Source organism: Zeugodacus cucurbitae, chromosome 6 (genome assembly GCF_028554725.1).
Source record: "Zeugodacus cucurbitae isolate PBARC_wt_2022May chromosome 6, idZeuCucr1.2, whole genome shotgun sequence".
Classification (NCBI taxonomy): Eukaryota; Metazoa; Arthropoda; class Insecta; order Diptera; family Tephritidae; genus Zeugodacus; species Zeugodacus cucurbitae.
In genome coordinates this window covers 17,843,864-17,867,282 of record NC_071671.1, presented here as the reverse complement: position 1 = coordinate 17,867,282, position 23,419 = coordinate 17,843,864, and the positions used below count along the sequence as shown (strand labels likewise).

The window sequence follows — 23,419 nt, the reverse complement described above, 5'->3', positions numbered from 1 at the left end:
CTTTTCCTGGACCTTTTTAAAAAGACCTGAGTTCTCGTTTTATCATATTTTGGCCATATCATCTGTTTAGTTATTTTAAATTTGGTTGAGTTTTTCGAATTGTTCGAATTGTAACAACAATTGACCAGGTACACCGAATCGTTAATTTCGTTGAAAATGCTATGGATAAAAAGAATGTTTGTTCTGCGGCCTTCTTAGATGTTTCTCAGGCTTTTGATAGAGTTTGGCGTTCGGATCTACTGCTGAAACTGAAATGCATGTTACCCAAACAATATTTCGAAATAATTGCTTCCTACCTAAAAGACAGATACTTTCGCATAAAACAAGAGGATGCATACTCAAACTTGCAACCGATAGAAGCGGGTGTGCGACAGGGAAGCGTGTTGGGGCCAATACTTTACTTGCTTTTTACAAGTGATATCCCCACTGACTCAAGTTACGTGTCAGCGACATTTGCGGATGACACAGTCTTCTTAGCAGCAGGAGAGTCAACCTCAATATCTACTCTTCGAGTGCAAACAGCAGTCAATGCAATTACCAAATGGGCTTCCAAGTGGCGCATTAAATTAAACGATTCCAAATCAATGCACGTAGACTTTACTTTAAAAATACAATCATACCATCCCATTTATATAAAAGGTACTCCTATACCACATCACAATAATGCTAAGTACCTAGGAATCACCCTTGATGCAAAACTTCGCTGATTTTAAATTTGCTAAGTTTTACCATCTGGTCGGTAGGAGATCCACGCTTTCAATCGCAAACAAGCTGTTTATATATAATCAAGTACTAAAGCCAATTTGGGCCTATGGAGCTCAACTATGGGGTTGCTCAACTCAAAACTGTATTGCCTGCATTCAGCGCTTCCAAAATAAGATACTAAGAAGTATAGTTAATGCTCCTTGGTATGTTAGATCTGCTGACCTTCACCGTGATCTTGGTGTGATCGACTGAAACGTAAGAGGCCTTCAGACTTAGCAAGGCAACTGTAGCAGCAAATGAATTTTTCTAACATTTAGCTTTTAATTATTATTTTTAAGTTATTAAAATTGAATTGTTGTTAGTATTTAATCATTGTATAGTAGGTACAATTGTAATAAAAAAAAAGAAAATGTAACTTGAGCTCTCTTCTGATCGATCCTAGCGGAGCATGGTATTAGCTCAGCCTCGGATTCGTCTAGAACGGTTCCTGTCTTTGTCAACTCGTCTGCCCTAGTTCCTGTGGCCGGGAACCAAGACCCAGTCTAAATGTACTTTGTATTCTAGCGAGCTTAATGCCTTCTTGCAGTTATGGACTATGCTGGAGTTAGTTTTTCCGCTTGGAAGATGCTAGCCAAGTTCGGTAGACCGAAGGAGCGAGAAATATTAAGATCATCATAGTATACCCCTGTGCCTACTCCGCAGTCCATTTTGGATCCGTCGATATAGACTGATATGGTATAAATCGAAAGAACCCAAGGCTCAATAAAATAAATGTCTCTCTATTAAGATTGATTCTGACAAGTTACTGCCCAAGCATGAAAATTTCTTCAGATTAAAGTCCTTGAAGTTAAAGGTGGAACCCTTCCCGTTCTCTTGGTAGATTCCGAACAAATGAGGTATCAGTGCCCAAGCATGAAAATTTCTTCAAATCAAAGTCCTTGAAGTTAAAGGTGGAACACTTCCCGTTCTCTTGTAAGATTCCGGACAAATTAGGTATAATTCGGTCGAAATTAGAAAATAGTTAGACTCAACTTCTTTCAAAGAAAATTTGGACCGAAAATTCGATATTTTTTCTTTCTCTAAATTTCATAACAACACAAAGCATTCGCAGAGTATTTGGAAAGATTGCTGTCGAATTGACAATACTTGACTGAATATAAGTCTGGGTCAATTCCGATTAGGACACAGTAACGGGTCTATATCGTGGGTACTGATGAATTCTCACTGTAGCAAAGTGTTGAAAAGTTAGTTTTTTGATAATTATTTCCTTTGTTTCCATTCGAGTAGTTGTTGGACAGGGACGTAGTAGACCAATTCTTTAACTGCTAGTGAGACGTATGTAATGTTTCTAATTTCTCATCCTACAGAAACTCGGTAAACTGAAATTTACATACGGAAAAGTATTTATATTTTAGCTTCATCCAAACAGAGATTCGAAATCACTTTTATGACCACTGTGATTTGAAACTCTTTATAAAAATTTTTTTTTGATGTTACTGAATTAAAGTCGAAGAAAACTCAACATCAATTGAATTTCTTGCGAGAGACTTCTTTCGACTTAAATTGCATACTCTATCTCTCACTTACTCCTTTCTTCTATCTTTTTCAATTCCAGACACTCTCAATGGAATATCTGCCAGCTAAGAAACGTGAACGTGAACACATGACAAAGGTAAGTGGCACAGAAAGTACAAAAACGAAATCTCTTAATTTAATGTTTTCGTTTTTTGGCTTATTTTTTGTTTATTTTATATTCAATTTACCAATTTCCACTCCCCCAACATTTTTTGTATGATAAGCCAACAACAATAAGTGCGCTAGCTAGCTTTGGACTAGCAAACACATCACGGCAGTGAATTCCATTTTATTGTCACATAAAATGTAAATAAAAAATGAAAATGAGAGACAAAAAAATTGTAAAAGCATATGTGTAGATGTATTTGAGAGTGTGTGTCTACAGTGGGATTTGACGCACAATTGCACAGCGGGAAAGCAACAATAGCAAAAACAAACAACTGGCTCGAGTACGCATAAGCACCGAGGCACAGGCAAAGGCAAATAGTATGTAATAATGACAGCAGCAGTTACAAAAACAAAAAAAGACAAGACAACAGCAACAATAACAAATGCATAAAAACAATATGTGGCAGAGTTGATTGTAGCTGAAGCAACAACCATAAAAACATAGTAAGCTGAAGCCGAAGCTGTAGCAAATAAAAATGCGAATCAAAAGCTAAAACCAGAAAGCAAATCCACGTAAAAAGATGTAAATGACATGTTATTGTTGTTGTCGTTGGAAAAGTGCATAGCACAAGTACTGAGTACTCTATATAACCATATATACTCGTTATATAGGTGTATAAGTGCATATGTTTGTACTGCGGGGCGTGGAAAGTTCAAATTGTAGCATACTTTTGTGGGCACAGTAAGCCAAGTAAGTTGTTGCTTGAGTGCGCTCAGTGCGAGCAAGTGCTAGGTTAGGTTACCACCAGCAGTCGTCTCAGCAGTCATTCAGCGCCCAAACAATCTTTGTTACGTTGACAGGGTCATGTTTGTACTTTGACATGTGTCAGCGCGCCAGGCTTAGCGGGGAGGCTCAGATTGTTTTCAGCCGTCCGTGAGAGCCAGTAGGAAATGGAAGGTGTTATTAAAAAGTGATAATATGTGTTAAAAATATTGAATTCTTGTCAAGCTAAGCGAAATTTGAAGTAGAACTCATATTTGTTACTATGTTTGTGATAAATCTGATATTTTTCTGGGGGTCTATAATTTTTTCATATGAATAGGTGGAAGTTGCTTTATTAATATGTTATTTTCTTGGTAAAATCTCAGATATATTAAGACATATGATTTTTATACTCTTGCAACAAAGTTGCTTTGTCCACATAACGGTTGGTTGTAATTAGGGTGACGAGTAAAGTTCAAATCCGAATGTCTGTCTGTTGAGATATCTTAATGAAACTTTGAAGACGTATTTCTTGGCACCGTAAGAGGGTTAAGTTCGAAAATGCGTAATCGGACAACTGCCACTCCCACAAAATGTCGAAAACCGAAAACACATAAAGTGCCATAACTAAGCTATAACTAAAGCTATGGAAGTTAAATTTGGTATGAAGGATCACACTATGAAGGGGCATATGTGGATGTAATTTTTTTTGCGAAGTAAGCATGGCCCCGCCCCCAACTAAGTTTTTTGTACATATCTCGAAAACTGCTAAAGCTATATCAAGGAAACTTTCTAGAGTCGTTTCTTTTAAGTACTACCTTACACAGTCCAAAAATGGAGGAAATCGGTTTATAACCACGCCCATCCCCATACAAAGGTTATGTTGAAAACTACTAAAAATGCTTTAATTCAGTAAGAAAAACCATTATATACCTTATTATATACCGTGGTTCCGCCCACTTATGAGTCAAAAACCATATCACCGAAACTACTCTACCAATTTCAATGAAATTCGGTTCATAGTATCTTTCTACCTTCACAATGATATATTGTGAAAATAGTCTAAATCGGTTCACAACCACGCCTACTTCCCATATACCAGAACTCTGAAGTCGGTCTGAATAGTTTACTTTACAATATATAAAGTTAGTACTAGTGAGGATATCGGAACAGAACTTCGCTGAAATACTGTATTTAGAGAGTGCCATCTCCCTCCTAAAAATCGTCGAAATCGGTCCATAAGTTTTCAGGACCCTATGTATCGAATATGAAGACCTCAATACCTCTAATAAATTTTTTACCGAAATTATAGTTAAGTCTCTCAGATATTTTGAAGAAATTTTGAGGGAATATGTTTCTTCTAATAATATGTCTCCGTGCCAACAATGAGTGAAATCTGGTCATAACTTCATCTATCTCCTATATACCTAATATTAGGGTTTTCAAACTTTCATACCATATATATGCCGAATATGTGAATCAAATTGTTTGTTATATTAATAAAATTAAGTAAATAAATTGCGAGAGTATAAAATGTTCGGTGACACCCGAACTTAGTCCTTCCTAACTCGTTAATATGATTTCCAATCATAGGATGTTAATCGTGTGTAGTCAGTCATGCGATGTGATGTCAACTTACATATATAAATTTTTTTATTTTATTAATTTTTTTTGTTCATTAATGTGTATCTTACCCCAAAATTCAATTCAAAGCTTCAATTGAACTCACTATATGATGTAATATATACAATGATGATGTAACTTCTATTCATATGATGGTGTGATGTGTAAAAGATGACATGAAATACAGATCTTAGTTGTTGAAAAATATGACACATTTTCTTGGAATAGTCGGAAAATACCATAATTAGACATTAATACATAAATATATTAATTATTGTAAATATATAAAAAACAAGAATTTAAATTTTTCAAAAGTAAAGAATATATAAGCGCATACAATATAATTTGATCTTCCGTCATGTGATTTTAAGTCACAGGATATTAATTTGTGACATAAATCGAAAAAATCTAATTTTTGATCTGCTTCAGCTATTTGTTATTCTTAGAAGTTGTTTTTAATAGTATGTTGGTAGATCATGAATTTATATGTGTCTATATGCATATGAAGATAACACATCACATGATGTCTGATATTTAAATATATAAAATGACATCAAATATACATTGACCTATTCATCTATATCACTTTTAGCTTTTAATATATCGGTAAAAAAAGAAAATTTACAATTTTTCAACATGTGACTTTACATTATGTGATATTTGATCATGTGACGTTTCATCACATCTTCATTAATAGTTCACTTTTTAATGATTTTTTTAATTTTTATTTTTTCTAGCATTGTACTTATTTATGCATTGTGAGATCTTAACTCTTCTGTCGATACGACTTTTAAGTAATTGCGAAGTAATGAGATATCATATCATATCAACTAAAAAGTTCAGTTTTTATGGGCAAATAAAACTTAACAACTGCTAAAGCGAGCGGAATTCTACAAATTCAGTTGTGACGATCAGAAAATATTAGTTTTTTTAACATAAATTAACAAAAAAAGTGATTTTTACTTGAAGGCATAAAGATTATATAACAATCAAAGAGAAATTATGACTTTTCATGCGCCAAAAAAATATGTATTCACAAGTATATCGCTGTATAATCCGCATTTATGCTTGTTATTCAACGTGATTTGCACTTTTGTGTCATGCAATTTACGCTTTGCATTTCCCGTTTGCTATGCTCCATAAATAGCTGAGTAAATAAGATGGCTTCATTCATGTAATGCAAAGCTTTACTTCCTTCCACTTCTACACACGCCACCTTCGGCATCGTCGTATCATCTTCATTGTTTGATTTTGTTTATTTTTATGTACTCATACATGAGAGCGAGTCTTATAAGCACACACATATAGACTATATGTGTACATATGTATATCTCACGTATATATATAACTGTATTTTTGTGTACAAAGTTTTATGAATGTACCTGTATACTACACTTACATATGTACGACTGCATGTAATCGTGCCTTTTCACTCATTGGTGTGTCAGTGCGTATGAGTAACATTTTTATGAACGAACGAACTGTCATGGCCCACCCTGCACTTAAGCGCAGCTCTGTGGTAGTTGGTATGAAGTAATAAATGACATGTGTGCATAATGAATTTTCTCATTGTTCTAGTGCTGTTAAAAACATGTACATACGGGGTTTTTTTCCTTTATTTTATTCTCTTTTGTTTTATTTGTTGTTGCATTAGAAAGTGCTTTTACCGTGTTATGCAACTTGTCGAATGTCAATGCTAAACAACACGTACACCTGTGCGCTCAACTAAAAATTGCTGACAACGCATGACATCCATGCCGAGCAAGTGAGAAATAAGATTTGAAAATTAAAATAAATTGAAAAATTTAAAATGTTGGAGCAATAAAAGGCAATAATTCAGCTGAATTTAATATTGGAATCCATTGCGAGTTAGATGAATAATATTCAGAGAGAAAATTTATTATTTTATTAGATTAAAATATTTTCTGGAATTTCTCATAGAGACTAAAAATAAAATTCTAAAAAAAAGAATTTCAATTATTGAATTACTTTTGCAGAATAACATAAAAAGCGAAAGCATGTGCTTAGATTATATATATATTTTTCTTATAAAATGATTAATTGGACGACCAAACTTACTTGGACAAAAATCTATTAATCGTCCGTAGCAGATGTGATGTTTAAGTGTGGTAACCTCATGTGTGGTGAATATTAGGTGTCAGTGATGTGTAGTTGAATGTGGTGAATAGTGAATAAATCCGTGATTATTGTTATGTGTTTCAGTGTTGGGTGCTGGTGTGGCGCTAATGTGTACTGTGTATCGTCCGGGGAGGGGAGTGAGACTCATTTAACCCTTATGTGAGCACCCAGTTTTAGCCACGTTAATGAGCACCCAGGGTACCCGGGTACCCACCATTTTATTTTTCTGGAAGAGATATCGGTAGAGGGATTTACCGCGCTCTGCGGGTGGGACACGGTCAGTTTTCACCTTTACACGTCGACACATATCCGAAATGTTTGTAGGTTTGGTATTATCGAAGAATTGGCTCATTTCAGTAACTTCGGAGTACAGAGTGACGCAGCTTGGGCATAGATAAATTGAAATGAAACTCTTTGATTCGAGAGAGAGCTTTCAAAACTCGCATTTTTTGCCCGAAGATGCCACTGCTGAAAAACATTAGATTGGGCATTTTATAATTAACTTGGTAGGAAAAAAATCACTGGTTCTTGTCACGTTTGCTACCAATTGACAATCAAAAGGCGAAGAAAAACTCGAAAAAATTGTACCAATTGCAAAAGGCCTGTATGCGATGAACACTTTATATCGAAAATAATATGTCCTGATTGTACTGAATAATAAATGAAGTTTTACTAAATTTATGCTGTCAATTCATGTTATTATTTATTTATTATTACAAGTTATCTAATTGAAACATTTCTCAGTATTGAATCTCATTTACAGATGATTGCATTGTTTTTCTTATAGTGGGTACCCGGGGTACCCGGGTGCTCCCCGCGAGTTACCTAATTTCAAACATATTTTTACAACTTCATTAAAATTTGTTTTCAATTTTGAATACTGAAATAACTTTGTTGAAAGCTAAATCGGAGGGATCCGGAAAGTTATTTCTCCGAATTATTAAAAGAAAAGTGTGGTGGTGGGCACCCGGGTGCTCACATAAGGATTAAACAATATGAATACCGAAATGTCAGAACTGAAAACTTCTAGTTCCCGTAAACTTTCGGGACTCACGAAAATAAAATGTATACGAAAATTATTTTGATAGAAATTCTATGTTTGAGTAGAAAAACAGTTCAAAGCCATAAATCCCACTTCTTTTGTCTGATATTGTTTTTTTTTTAATATGTAGCAATCCAGTTCTTTAAAGCTCTTTTGTAGGATAGTAAGAAAAACTACAATGATTTATTTTTTATTTATTATTTATTTAACATAAAATATTGAATAACTTTGTGTTACTAACTTGACATCTCATCATCAAATTGGGACAAAGAATCAATACGATTTTAGACAAAGACTCCAAAGGACAATTTCAGTGAATCTCATGATCGAATCTCGAATTACTACCTCTCTCTCTCTACGACTTGGCAAATGGTTCAGGATATTCTCACACTGATTTTCAACTGAACAGTCACTGATTTCTTAATGCTTTTTAGACGGCTGAATTTCAGTTATTTCAATAAAGGAATATAGTCGCTTTAGAGCAGAAATAATTTGGGGTCTGATACTGTCATAAATATGTTTTCTGTTATTTAATAGTGTTTGTCCGGCTAAAATTCAGTTTCGTGTTCGTAGACCCGACTGTCATGGAAACTGCATTAATAAAGATTGAGACTATTGTTGTTGTTGTAAATAGTAATAGTTTTGTACAAAGTACTGAATTGGTATACCTTGATATAATACATATTTAAATATATGTGAGTCCTTTTCCGTTCCTCTGGAAACGTGTATCGGAATGACTTGAGAGAATGTGGGAAGAAGTGGGTTCTCCCAGATCAATATTTTTTATTTATAATTTTTTTACTTTTAACTCATATTTTCCTCTGATTTCTTTTTAACACAACACCATACTAAACAAATATTTTCACATCTGTTTGTTATTGTTATTTATTGCTTTACTCTGATTGCGCAGATATATAGAATATAGACATATATGTACATATAAGCATGTATGCAGTCAAAGCTATCACCAGATTACACCGTTGTTTATGGCAAGCGCTTACAGCACAAATATGAAACAAATATACACACTTCCATTTACAAAACAATCAAACAACATCATGCATTTACCTGTTAGTCACTTCATCGGCACACAAAAGCATGATTTGTACTGCAAAACAATCAAGCAGCAACGCAAGCTCAATAGCAAACAATCAATATCTTTTGTACATACCTATGTATGTAACAAGACGACTGTGTGTCTGTGTGTGTACACATGTGTGCGCACATATTTGATTAGTTCATCCATCCATCCATAAAAACCAATGTTGTTTACGATTGCAGAGTACAATTTTTATTACTTTTCATCATAATTTTCTTGTTTTATTCTCTTCTCTTTATTATTGTACCTTTGCGCCAACAGATACATACATACATACAGAGGTGTTATATTTAGTGTAAACAAGTGAGCACAATGCATATGCACTTCCGCTCGAATGGTGCTATAAGCTCAAGGATTAATAATTTTGCATGACTTTGTCTGTGTGTGGCATTCATAGATATATTCGCATTTATGATCTCTTCGTTAGTTGCATGTGTGTCTGAGTGCATAAACTTATTAAGAACGAGTTCCTATGCGTTGGAATGCATTAAAGTAGCATGCATAAAGTAAAGTTTTTGTTAATTGAGAATATTAGTAGACACGTGTTTGTGAGAAGAAATCGGTAATACTTCTATTTAAGACTCTTTGGTAAAGTGGATATATTGTAGGCAACAATTTTTTTCTATTTTTATGCAATGAGTGTGTGTCCCAAACTACTTATGCCATGTGTAAACCAAACTAACTGGACACATTTCCCTTCAGCATGCGTTTATACACCATTAAAATGGTTGAAATCGAAAAATTATACTCCGTCTCCCCATTACAAAGGGGGCCCACTTTTGGGTGAAAAACCATACCTCAGGAACTACTCGACCGGTTTCAATGTAATTTGGTACATACTATTTTCTTGACATCTTGATATTACCTATGGAAATCGGTTGAAATTTGTCTAGGAATTCCGCTCCTTCCATCTATACTAATATTATAAAGCTGAAGAGTTTGTTTGTTTGTTTGTTTGAACGCGCTAATCTCCGAAACTACTGGTTCGAATTGAATCATTCTTTTTGTGTTGGATAGTCCATTTACCAAGGAAGGCTATAGGTTATATAGCATCACGCTGCGATCAATATGAAACAGTGGTAAATGTGTAAAAAACGGGGGAAATTATGTATCTTTGAGGACTTCCGTTCCTTGCGCTGCGAAAGCGGTTCAAGATACACAAAAGTTATGTGTTATGATGGACTAATCAAAATAGAAGATAAAATTCATGAGATTTGCGACAAATCCCTAACTGATTTTGGGCTTCCTGCATCAAAGAAATTATTCGCTTTTGGACCCGTTAGAAGTAGCATTGCGAAAACCATATGATATAAATGAATTAAATGAGTATATTATTTAAAATGAATCAAAGATTAGTTAATGACCAGGTGACAGCGTATAATGGTGTTCTGCAAAGTGTTCGTTTCAATGAAGGAAGATTTTTTTTGGACGCTCCCGGTGGGACCGGCAAGACATTCATTACTATCTTATATTAGCAAAAGTAAGGTCTCAGGGACAGCTAGCCTTAGCAGTAGCGTAGAAGCTCTAGACAGAGCTCTTAGAGATTTTAGAAGCTGTGATAAAATCATTGATGGGATTATTGTTATGTTTGCTGGGGACTTTCGACAAACTTTACCAGTAATAGTAAGGGGAACTAGAGCAGACATTGTAAAGTCTTACCTTAAAAGTTCTCCATTATGGAAGTTTGTAAATATTTTAAAATTATCGACAAATATGAGAGCCCATTTGAGGGGAGGTAGTATAACTTTTCCTTCAAAATTACTTTTAGTAGACGGGAAAATACCTCATTTTCAAAATAAAATTGGAATTGACCTCCATTTAGGAGTAAGAGTAGGTAACATTGAGGATTTAATATTAAAAGGTTACCCTGACATCAGCGAAATAGAAAATAAAGATCACCAATGGATGTGTCAAAGGGCAATATTGGCGGCGAGAAACAGTAGCGTGGACGAAATTAATGACATAATTTTAAATAAACTTGAAGGAGATATAGTCACATACACATCTATTGATAATGTAATGGATCAAGAAGATGTGATCCATCACCCACAGGAGTTTCTAAATTCTTTGAACCCAAGTGGCCTTCCTCCACATTCCCTTAAGCTAAAAATAGGCGCCCCAATAATTTTACTTAGAAATCTGAAACCACCTAATTTATGCAACTGGACCCGACTTCAAGTCAAATTTCTTCGCAATAACGTGATCGTTGCAATAGTTTTGACTGGTCCAGCGGTTGGCAAACAGTACTTATACCTCGCACCCCGATGATCCCAAATGATATACCTTTTAATTTTAAAAGAATTCAATTTCCCCTTAAGCTATCTTTCGCCGTTACAATTAATAAATGGCAGGGGCAAACATTTAAACACGTGGGGATCGATTTACGCAAAGATTGCTTTTACATGGCCAATTACTATATGTCGCGTTGTCAAGATCAGGTTGCGGAGAAAATCAATATGTTCTTCTGCCACCAGAAAATAAAACAAAAAATATAATTTACGCAGAAGTTCTTTGATAACAGAAATTGACGCGGACGAACATAAAGACGAAACCCAAAATCACTATTCCACGCGGACGAAATCGCGGCCACAGTTAGTGTACTATATACTTCATGCCAAATATGTGAACAAAATAGTGTCTTATCTTACTTGTTTTTAATGAAGTTCTTGAGATATGCGTCCAATAAATGAAGGGTTCTATTAATTTTAAGACACCTTTTCATATATGACAACTCCTCCAAATATATACTCAGAGGGTTAAAAGAGGTTTTAGTACTCCTCATTTCACTATCAATGGCAAGGAGATCGAACAAAAAACGGAATTCTACTATCTGGTTAGTAAAATTACTCCAATAGGCGGAACAAACGTATAAATAAAGCACGTGCAGCATTTGCACAACTGAACCATATATGGGTATCAAATTGTTTGTCCACCAAAACCAAAATCCGTATCTTTAACTCCAACATCAAATCCGTGTTATTATATGGGTGTGAATCCTGGTCACTGACATCAGCGCTCACACGGAAACTCCAAACTTTCGTCGACTCCTGTCTTCGCAAAATTATGAAAATATGGTGGCCCCGCACCATCTCAAACCAGGACCTTCTTAAAGTGACCAACGAACTTTCCATCGAGATAGCTATTCAACGAAGACATTTTGGCTGGATTGGTCCCTTCGTAAACACGCTCATGAAATCTGTCGAAGTGCTCTCTGATGGAATCCACAAGGGACGAGAAGCTGCGGAAGACCGAAAACCACCTGGCGGCGCATGGTTGCAGCAGATCTAAGGAACGCAAACACCAATTGGAATAATTTCTTTATCTTTCTTTCTTTGTGTAATAACCGGGAACTTTAATTACTTTGTTTCGGCCCTACGCTCCAACAGGAGTTAAAGGAAATTATATATATTAGTACATTTCCATTCTTTATTATAACTGGAATCCTGATCTACAAAACAAAAAATGTTATTCAAGCTCAGGCGATTACGAAAACATTGTTACCGGATAGCGCATAAATCATTCGTATAACTGTTATTACTTTATACCACATCTCTTGCATTGGCCTATATCTACCTTCAAACTTCCTAACGCGAACTTTCTCCAACAATATAAGTTTCAACCAAACAGAATTATGAAGCATTCAGCGTTATGATAGAACAAAAGAAACAAATAAAACAAGAAAAATCGGAAGGTGGAAATGAAAACCCAAAATCAGTTCACATATGAATTTTTGAAGATTTACATGCAAACTATGTATATACATACCCTGCAAGAAAACATAAGTGTAAATTTTAGGAGCTTGTGCGGATGTCCAGGAAGTGGATGTCCAAATACTTTAGTTTTACTGAAAAATTATCATCATGTTCATCAGGAGCTTTAATAATATTCAATTATAACTCGTGAAACCTCTAAAGTCTTTATCTCCAATTATTTAAAGAAAGTGCTCGGAAAGTATACAGTTTAATGTAATACTTTTTTTCTTACTAAAAATGTTAATGCAAGATATGATCCCGTGGAACTTGGATTATCGCTCAGTGAATGGGATTACATATTTCCGGTTCCTCTTTCATTCTTTTTTTAAACACTTCGATGTTGTGTATTCCTTCTCCGAAGGGCCTTTTCCCACTGTTACAGTAACTGCAACATACCAGAGCTTTGTAGATATTTCTCTCGACAATAACAAATATACTATAGTCAATTTCCTGCCTGTAAATACATAAAAGTGTACGCGAGCGTGGTTGCATTGTTGCATAGTGCAGCTGGCACACATTACGCGAACAAAATTCAATATATGAACATATGATTCGTGAAATTCGATAATCAAAAGTGGATGCAAAAAATTGCGCCACGCTCTGTTACATTGAAATTTCTTTGTTCGAATTTATGCTATCATTGTTATTGTGCGAAAGTGCAGTTATGTATGATAACTTGTGTGGTCGCAACTTTGTCTTTGTTGTTATTGTAATTCTAATATTGTACTGTGAACTGATACAGAATGTTTATGAACATGCCAGATGTCGAAAAAAATTAAAAATTGCAAACCTGGAGACTAGACTAGACTATGTCATAGTACAATTTTAATCAAATTACTGAAGATTCGTTTATGCTGATTTTTTAAAGATTCTACAATAAACACTATTTCATAAAAATATAAAAGCGATGACATCTATGAAATAAGTTGACATAATAACTAAAACGAAGAGGTAATGCTTGAAGAACTGGTAATAAATTTAGGTGTCTACTGAGATCTCTTTCTAGACTCATCAGTCTAATTATATCCAAACCTAATAGTCGACACTACAGAATTGAATCTACTGTAGATTTCTACAACGGATAGTCTCGAAATGCCCACAAAATAGTTCAAAGAGCCACAAGTGATATCACAGGGGATTTAATGGCATGTTACCTATCATTTAACCCAATAACTTTGAGACCAATAAGGTCTTATTATAATTCTTACTATGGTCTATTTCTAAATATCCAATACCAAAGAGACCTCAATGTTATATATATATTTATAAATGAAACGAAACTCGGCGGATTTTCCAGTGAAGTAAGAATAGATGGTATTGCGAATGTAACCGAGTTGACAGTCCTTGGTCGGATATATAATAAGTCCCCGATCATCTCGGCTGCACAAGGCCGACTTTCGTGAGAGCGGGAATCTAATTAAGTTTAAATTATCGCTAGACTGGATCCATGAAGAAACAGAATTAGCACTAATTACTAGCTTCTCTTATCAACAACGGTTGTGACTGTTTCTAAGACGAGTAGATAGCCTTAGAATTGATAGATAGAATTGACAATAACTTTCGCAAATAATCTCGTCTAGAAAACGGTATCAGGATTTGCCATCACTGTATACTTGAAATGCAACGTTCCTCTTTTTCTGTTCCGGTTTTGCAAGTCTTTCTGTTAGATCTATTGTAGGTTTTCATTACAATTTAACCTAATGTATTATTGAGCTTTTGGGGGATGGGGTCATATGTAGAAGTTCACGCAAGTGAGGAAAGTTTCTGATTGCCATTCACTTGGGAGTGGCCAGGAACGATTCTTTTGCATATGACTCAAGCAGCTCACGACTTCCGGTTTTAGACCAAGTATCCTCTGGGTAGCTAACAGACATCCGCTTGGAGGCGAGCTAAAGTGAGAAGACGGAAGACATGTCTCCAGTGTTTTAGACGTGCGTACGCTCCGAGGACCAAACATTGACTCGGACCATTATCTAGTAGCAGCAAAGATACGCACTCGCCTCTGTGCAGCAAAGAACGCCCGTCAACAAACACAAGGAAGGTTCGACGTCGAAAAGCTGCAATCACAACCGACAGCCGAACGATTTTCTACTCGACTTGCACTCCTGCTCTCTGAGAGCACTCATCAGCATCTCGATATAAGGGAGCTGTGGAACGGCATCTCAAACACATTGCATACCGCTGCAGCCGAAACAATTGGTCTCCGGCAACGCCAAAAAACCAGTTGGTACGATGAGAATTGTCGTTCCGCAGTGGAGAGAAAACAGACTGCCTACCTCGCAACGTTGCGATCGACCACAACACGTTCGGGGTGGGATAGATATCGAGAACTGAAGAGGGAAGCGAGACGCATTTGCAGACATAAAAAGAAAGAGGCCGAAATGCGTGAGTATGAAAAGCTTGAAAAGCTGGCCGACATGGGTAATGCTCGAAAATTTTATGAAAAGATGAGGCGATTTACAGAAGGTTTCAAGACCGGAGCATTATCATGTAGGGACAGAGGAGGTAATCTGGTAACGGATGTCCAGAGCACACTGGGATTATGGAGGGAACACTTCTCCGACCTGCTCAATGGCAGTGAAAGTACAACACCAGGAGATGGCGAACCCGATTCCCCAATCGATGACGATGGAATAGATGTTCCATTACCCGACCATGAAGAAATTCGAATAGCAATTACCCGCATGAAAGAACAACAAAGCGGCGGGGGCCGATGGATTACCGGCCGAGCTATTCAAATACGGCGGCGAAGAACTGATAAGGTGCATGCATCAGCTTCTTTCTAGAATATGGTCGGAAGAAAGCATGCCTGACGATAGGAATCTTAGTGTGCTCTGCCCAATCCATAAGAAGGGAGACCCCACAATCTGCGCCAACTACCGTGGTATAAGTCTCCTCAATATCGTATATAAGGTTTTGTCGAGCGTATTGTGTGAAAGACTAAAGCCCACCGTCAACGAACTGATTGGACCTTATCAGTGTGGCTTTAGACCTGGAAAATCGACAACTGACCAGATATTCACAATGCGCCAAATCTTGGAAAAGACCCGAGAGAGAAGAATCGATATTCACCATCTTTTTATCGATTTTAAAGCTGCCTTCGATAGCACGAAAAGGAGCTGCCTTTATGCCGCGATGTCTGAATTTGGTATCCCTGCAAAACTAATACGGCTATGTAAGCTGACGTTGAACAACACCAAAAGCTCCGTCAGGATCGGGAAGGACCTCTCCGAGCCGTTCGATACCAAACGAGGCTTCAGACAGGGTGACTCACTATCGTGCGACTTCTTCAATCTATTGCTGGAAAAAATAATACGAGCTGCAGAACCAAATAGAGAGGGTACAATCTTCTACAAGAGTGTACAGCTCCTGGCGTATGCCGATGATATTGATATCATCAGCGCACTCGCGTCTTGGCTCCCACGTCACTGTTGACAGTCATAACTTTGAAGTTGTAGATAATTTCGTTTATCTGGGAACCAGCATTAACAACACCAACAATGTCAGCCTTGAAATCCAACGCAGAATCACTCTTGCCAACAGGTGCTACTTTGGACTGAGTAGGCAATTGAAAAGTAAAGTCCTCTCTCGACGAACCAAAATTAAACTCTATAAGTCGCTCATTATTCCCGTCCTGATGTATGGCGCTGAAGCGTGGACGATGACAACATCCGATGAGACGACTCTTGGGGTTTTCGAGAGAAAGGTTTTGCGCAAGATTTATGGTCCTCTAAACATTGGCAACGGCGAATACCGCAGACGATGGAACGATGAGCTGTACGATTTATACGACGACATTGACATAGTTCAGCGAATAAAAAGACAGGTCATGTTGTACGGATGGAAGAAAACACTCCAGCTCTGAAAGTATTCGATGCAGTACCCGCTGGAGGAAGCCGCGGAAGAGGACGACCTCCACTCCGGTGGAAAGACCAAGTGCAAAGTGACCTGGCTTCACTTGGTGTTTCCAGTTGGCGCCAAAACGCAAACAGGAGGAATGAGTGGCGCGCTCTGGTGGATTCGGCTATAATCGCTTAAAGCGGTTCCTACGCCAAATATATATATATTATTGAGCTTTTATAAACTTACAATCTTTTAAATGTTTTCAGAGCTTTAAAAAACGGTTGAAAGACAATCATGATATTTTATAATGAAAAAGGTTTATTATTTTCTTGTTCGCTATAGTGAGTTCTCATTTAAACTTAACCAAATTTTTGATTTTAACTCAATATTCATTGAGATTTTATAAAAGCTTTATAAAGCTTCTAAACAAAGACTATATAGACAACTATGAACTTTTATATAAGGATTTAGAAGTTTTTAAACTTCGTTAAACTCTTACCGTTACTATTTTCTTCTCTTGTTCGATGAAAATTCGCTTTGGGTTCTCCTTTCAACATCACCCAATTTTTGATTGAGGTTTTATGAACTTTTTTAAAGTTGTTCCGAAGCTTTCTAGTGACAATCACAAAATTTTAGTAGTTATGAAAGAAATGATGAAACAATTTAGAAAGATATTCTTCCTTTTTTTTTTTGAAAATTTTAATTGAAGAAGAATTTTTAGACCCGCCCTGTACCTACATACATTTAAACATATGCATACATATGTTGCACTATACTCTATTTTACATCAAAATTTCCGCTTTTCGTTTCTATACCGTCACCACCTATCCCTACTTTCAAGGCGTGTCGAATTTTCCAATAAATTTCCTACTTCTCATATGAGCACAGCGACATGTCACACACATTCACACGAATAAGAGTATACAAAGTGCATACATCCACTTTAACATAAAAATTTTAGATTATAAAAATTATAGATTTATTCCAAGCACACACACATGCACATCCACTTATGAGCGAGTCTATATGTGTTTGTGAGTGAGGGTGGGTGAACAAATTTCAATGCACTTTCCATGCACATAAAGACATACTTACGTGTGTATGTGCGCAGTGACCTTATTACGAATGTCCTTAAACTCAGCCTGCACAGAGGGATCAAGCTCATGCCGTTGCAATGCTGATGCAAAATGCCAAACAAGTGGCAAGGGGGGAGACGTGCATTTGGTATGTTGCTGCTGCTCTTTTAGTTTTTATGTTTGCCTCTCCCCAACATGGCATCATTCGCATTGGTATGTGTGTGTGCGAGAGAAATATTTATATTATATTTTACCTTCGCTAATGGTTTGAGGAAATAAATTTCGGTGGAAATTCGTAAGTGCGCTTGTAATTTTAGTTTGTCGTGAGTGAGTGTAGAAGCAGAGGGCGAGGAATGCTTTGCTTATTTTGCATGCTTGTTTGTATGTGTGTGTTTTATATATATATTAGAGGTATATTATATAAAATGATGTGTGTATTTAATTGCTATTATTCTCTCATTTGCACAAATTTCTTTGGCAGATCATTAACTGCGCTTTAAACGAAGACAAGCAAGTGCTTGCAATTAATTTGCTGACAGAAATTTTCAGAAATGTTTTCTTGTTAGATGATAATTTGAAATTAATACGGAAATTGGGACACGCTACTTTTTAATAAATGGGTAAATGAAAATTTGATAATTTCGTTATATTTCGATGTAAAATAGAAACGTTAACGCTTAAATATACCCGTTTTTGCTGTATGAAATAATTTTAATAATTTTCTTCTATAGATTACATGCTTTTAAGATTGAAGTTCGGGGCGAAGAACTCGAAAGGAAAGGAAAGTTTTTGAACAGTAACTAATCCAATATTTTCATAATATATATCGCTGATGTTTCTAAGATTTCATACTGCTCTAGATTAAGCACAAGGAACCCAAATTAAAAAAGTAAAGTAAAACGCTTCAAAACTATCAGTTCCAGCATAACATTTTTGACCATGATATTGATTACACTGCCAGGCTAATCATCAGTATCAGTATTACAGCGAATAATACCTTCATCCTTATGAAATCGCAAATTTCTTCTTTTCCAAGCCTCTCGAGGGAACATTTTTCAACATTTGTGTGATCCAGATCTACATTCAAAAAAGTGGCATTCTGGAAATCACGGATTACTACAGAGTACATAAAGCAAAAACCTAGACTTCTTTCTCAAAAAACTTATATATAAAATTGTAAGATCTCCTTTTGTCGAATAAAATTACGTTTTTACGATAACAAAGCATTTGTCGGTATAATACATTTAAAACTATATTTAGATCTTATATTATTTTGTAACTTACACTGGAGAGTCCCACATTAGTCGGGCATATGTAGACGGAAAAGGCTTGAATTTAAAGAATTTGAGTACCATGAACTATATACAGAATTTTTCACATTTTTTTGAAAGATCTCTATATCAGTAATACGTAGCAGTTTCAAAGGCTTTTATATCTTACAAACACTTTTCTGCATTATCACGTCTTAGGTTAGTGTCGTCAAAGAATTTTTGTAAAGTCATAATCTTGAAATACCCAAGTTCTCCTTATTATACTCTCACAACAAAAGTAGCTAAGAGAGTATTATAGTTTTGTCCACATAACGGTTGTTTGTAAGTCCTAAAACTAAACGAGTTAGATATAGAGTCATATGTATATACCAAAGTGATCAGGGTGAAGAGTGGAGTTCAAATCCGGATGTCTGTCTGTCCGTCCGTGCAAGCTGTAACTAGAGTAAAAATTGAGATATCATAATGAAAATTGGAACATGTGTTCCTTGGCACCATAAGAAGGTTAAGTTCGAAGATGGGCGGAATCGGACCACTGGCACGCCCACTAAATGGCGATAACCAAAAACAAAATAAATAAAAAAAAAAAAATAAAGTTATGAAAATTTGGAACATAGGATCGCAATAGGGAGGGGCACATATGCATGTAATTTTTTTGGAAAAGTGGGCGTGACCCCGCCCCCAAATAGGTTTTTCGTATATATCTTGCAAACCAATAAAGCTATATAAACCAAACTTTATGCAGTCGTTTCCTTATACAGTCCAAAAATGAAAGAAATCGGATAATAACCACGACCACCTCCCATACAAAGGTTAGGTTGTAAATGGCTAAAAGTGCGTTAACTCACTAACGAGAAACGTCAGAAACACCAAATTTTACATAAGAAATAGCAGAAGAAAGCTACACTTATGGGTCAAAAACCATATCTTAAGAACTACTCAACAGATTTCAATGAAATTCGATATATAATATTTTCTTGACACCCTGATGACACTGGTGGAATATGTGCGAAATCGGTTCACAACTACGTCTACTTCCCATATAACTCAATTTTGAATTCTTTTAATTCGTTCACTTTATAATATATACATAAGGAACCGATAAAGATAGCGAAATAAAACTTTACACAAATACTGTATTTGAGCTGTGACATCACTTGTGGAAAAATTGTCTAAATCGAACCATGACTTTTCAAGGCCCCTGATATCAAACATGAAGAACTGAGTGTCTAAGGGTGATTTTTCATCGAAAATATAGGTAAATCTCTAAATAAATTTCGAGAGTATAAAATGTTCGGTTGCACCCGAACTTAGCCTTCCCTTACTTGTTTTTTATGTAGAAACAGTTTGATTACTTTCTAATAGTGAATACTTCTTTAAAGGCTGAATTTTCATATCGTTGGACTAATTTATTTTTATTTTCCCATAATATTCTCTCGATTAGAATCTTCATTGAGTTTTCTAGCCTCAATCTATTTTACCTAAGTCATCATATTATACTTGCTTTATCAAGGTGTGTCTCGAATTATCGAAATATTTTACGAAGATATTAACTTATAGTCCAAATATTCCATATTTTCCATCTTCTTTATTGCTTGACTATAATATCATCTTTGAGTGCTTTAGTATCTTAATGGCGTATCTGCACAAATAAACCCATAATTACAAAGCTCATCATTTTTGAGTTAAGGCTATTCATCGTATAAAATTTTAGTAATAGCTCAATAGAGTATGTGCTCTGACTCTAGTCCTCAATAAGATTCAATTTGCTTTGGCTATCGACATTTTCTTTTATAAGAATACCGAAAAATTGGATAAATATGTACATCTGACCTTCTGAAGGGGCTATAAGGGCTCTGTCTTTCAGGCAGAGAGTCAGTCTCCCTCGCATCTCTGTGAGTGACCAAAATGTAGAGCTTTCGGAAAACTTTCTAGATACTTGATAGAGAAATTATGAACGTTATCACACTCTTCTGCCTTTTTCAGCCAAAGTCCTTGTGCATTAATAAAAATTGCCGCATCTCTTCTGATTCACGCAATCGTATCGCATCCTTGATGTTTTCATTCATTGTAATTGCCTCGAAATACCATATCCTCATTGCGTTGCAACGCTTGATTGCATTTGTCAGCCTGATTACTGATTAAGCAGCAAGCATTTTTATGTTGTGTACTGCAGTTGTTGTTGTTGTTAAACTTTTGCTGCTTCATTACTTCATATCTGTCTCTGTGTGGCTTATTTACCTGACAGCGAAACGGTGTTTATCTGAGTGTTGGTTGCTACGCACAACGGCTTATGTGAAAGCATCCGGACGACGCAAACACAAACATACACACGCATCTATATATATGTATGTATGTATATATATATATACATACTCGCACAAATTTAAACTTATGTGCAAACGCTCACTTTCGCCATGTCACAACTTAATTAAGTTGCATTGGTGGCGCTTCACACCTTTTCCCGGGAGCAAACTTATGCTCAAAGGGTGCTGCAATTTGGATGTGATAAAGCCAAGTTGAGTAGGTGACATTGGAAAATCATAAATATATCTCAATTTAAACCCGATTAGCTACTGTAGATTTGCTTATAAAAAGACGAAAGACTCTAAAAAAATCACTTGGATCTCCGATGGATATTTGAATGATCCAGAGCTCTTCTGTATAGATAAAGCTCACTTTCAATTCCACTATTACTTCGGAAAAACAATCCAACCCTTTTTACAGACCCATTAGTTGTTAGCTACTCCACAATTCATCTGATCGCAGTAACGCAACATGGCGTACACGTAACCCGCAGTAATTGCGCGCACCTTTACCGACCGTGTACAATTAAATTTCGCACCGCTTCCGGACAACGCATGTTCAGCGCTAACTTCCACATTTTAACCCAAAGGCATGAAAATAATTTAAGTAGAAAGATACGTGGGGAAATGATTTAAAAAGTCCACAAAGTTTGATATTTGGTTGGGCTTCCACAGATGAGTGCAACGCGTTTTCATTGCGTAGTCGATTTCATTGGTCGAAACAATGTCGAGATATGTTGCATCTGATTCGGAAAACATCTACTCAGTAACTCTGAATAATATCTGGACAGTCCATCTGAACATACAACTTCTTTTTCTCATTTAAAAAGAGATCTCATTAAGATAAAGCAAGTAAAAATTAGTCCTACTCTTCTGGTTCCAAGGCAAAAGCTAGAATATTTGAGTCCTATCGGAAGATCTGGTTGATTGCTTGGTATTTGTAGCTCTCTTTAGTGAACTATCATGTGACCTTTTCTCTATTTGTTCTAGTCTAAATTGACCTTTGATCCTGAAACTAGTTCATTGCACTTTTTATAGTTCTGAGCAGGCACTGTGATATCTCTGCTTCATATATTTTGTTAGATAAATCATCAGAGGACAGTTTCTTATTGTCTTAGACATTCCTGTAACCGAGAACTGTGTCTAGAGTGGTTGCTTTCAGTGGGTGGTCTGAGTATGCGATAGATTCTCTTTTTATCAGTACTTCTTGAATAATATTGCGATTTCATGTAGACCGGTGAGATTTATTTTCTTTCTCAAGTGGCAAAATTGAGTGTATTAGGTCACAATTATAGGTAATAAAAGTTTCCTAGAAAATTGCAGTTAAACTGCATCTCAGGTAACTGACACTATTCAATTATCGGTGATGCATCCAAAACTCAAACACGCTTACAAATGGCAGTTAACACTTAATGGAGGTTAAAGGTTGGCGAAGACACTTTTGAAGTATTAGTACTTCTCGTTTGGCCATCAAGTAGTGGTTTTTGCTAGGTACATAGCCGGGCTTTTCTTAACATTTGTGGTGGATGCCATATATTTTCTGGTAATTGGAGAAACCTCCAAATTTTAGTAGAAAAAATTCATGACAATGATTGATTTATTTGCTATACTTAGAATGGGATCGTTTTTGGAAACAGTAGTTATTAAATCTTTACTAGATTAGGTTAGGTCAAGTGGTAGGCCTCCGCATCTATAAAGAATATCACTTAGACGTCGACGTCTTGTTCTCTGACTTCAAGCTACTTTTTTATGTAATAATCCAATACTTTATTTTAGAATATTTCGTTAAAACGTGCCGTATTCTATATTTTCACTAGCTGTCAACTTTTGATAATTATCTCTCTATAGGTTCCTATAATTGTTGACAGTAGAGCAGTGTCTCATTCAAAAACCACTGACATTTCAAGCAGCGCGCGTAAAATGATTTTCATGTCACCAGGTAATCAGCAAACAAACAAATAAAAGAATTCTCAGCGCACGAGCAAATAGTGAGAGTCGTATAATTTTATAAATTTATATGCACATCAGGTGCTGTCTCGTGCCGCAGGCCTGCATTGCTGTGACACTTCCTTCAACACTTGAACGTAAATTTGTTCGCTTATTCTTCTTCGCCTTTCGCA

At 36.0% G+C, this 23,419-nt stretch overlaps 1 protein-coding gene across 1 annotated transcript in view; it reads left to right on the top strand.

Annotated features, from left to right (window-relative positions):
• Positions 1–23,419, top strand: part of LOC105218018 (serine-rich adhesin for platelets) — a 134,681-nt gene that overhangs the window by 45,013 nt on the left and 66,249 nt on the right. Inside the window, exon 3 of the mRNA XM_054232702.1 lies at positions 2,321–2,377. The gene's annotated coding sequence lies outside the window, so the exon portion shown is untranslated. The remainder of the gene's footprint in view (positions 1–2,320; positions 2,378–23,419) is intronic.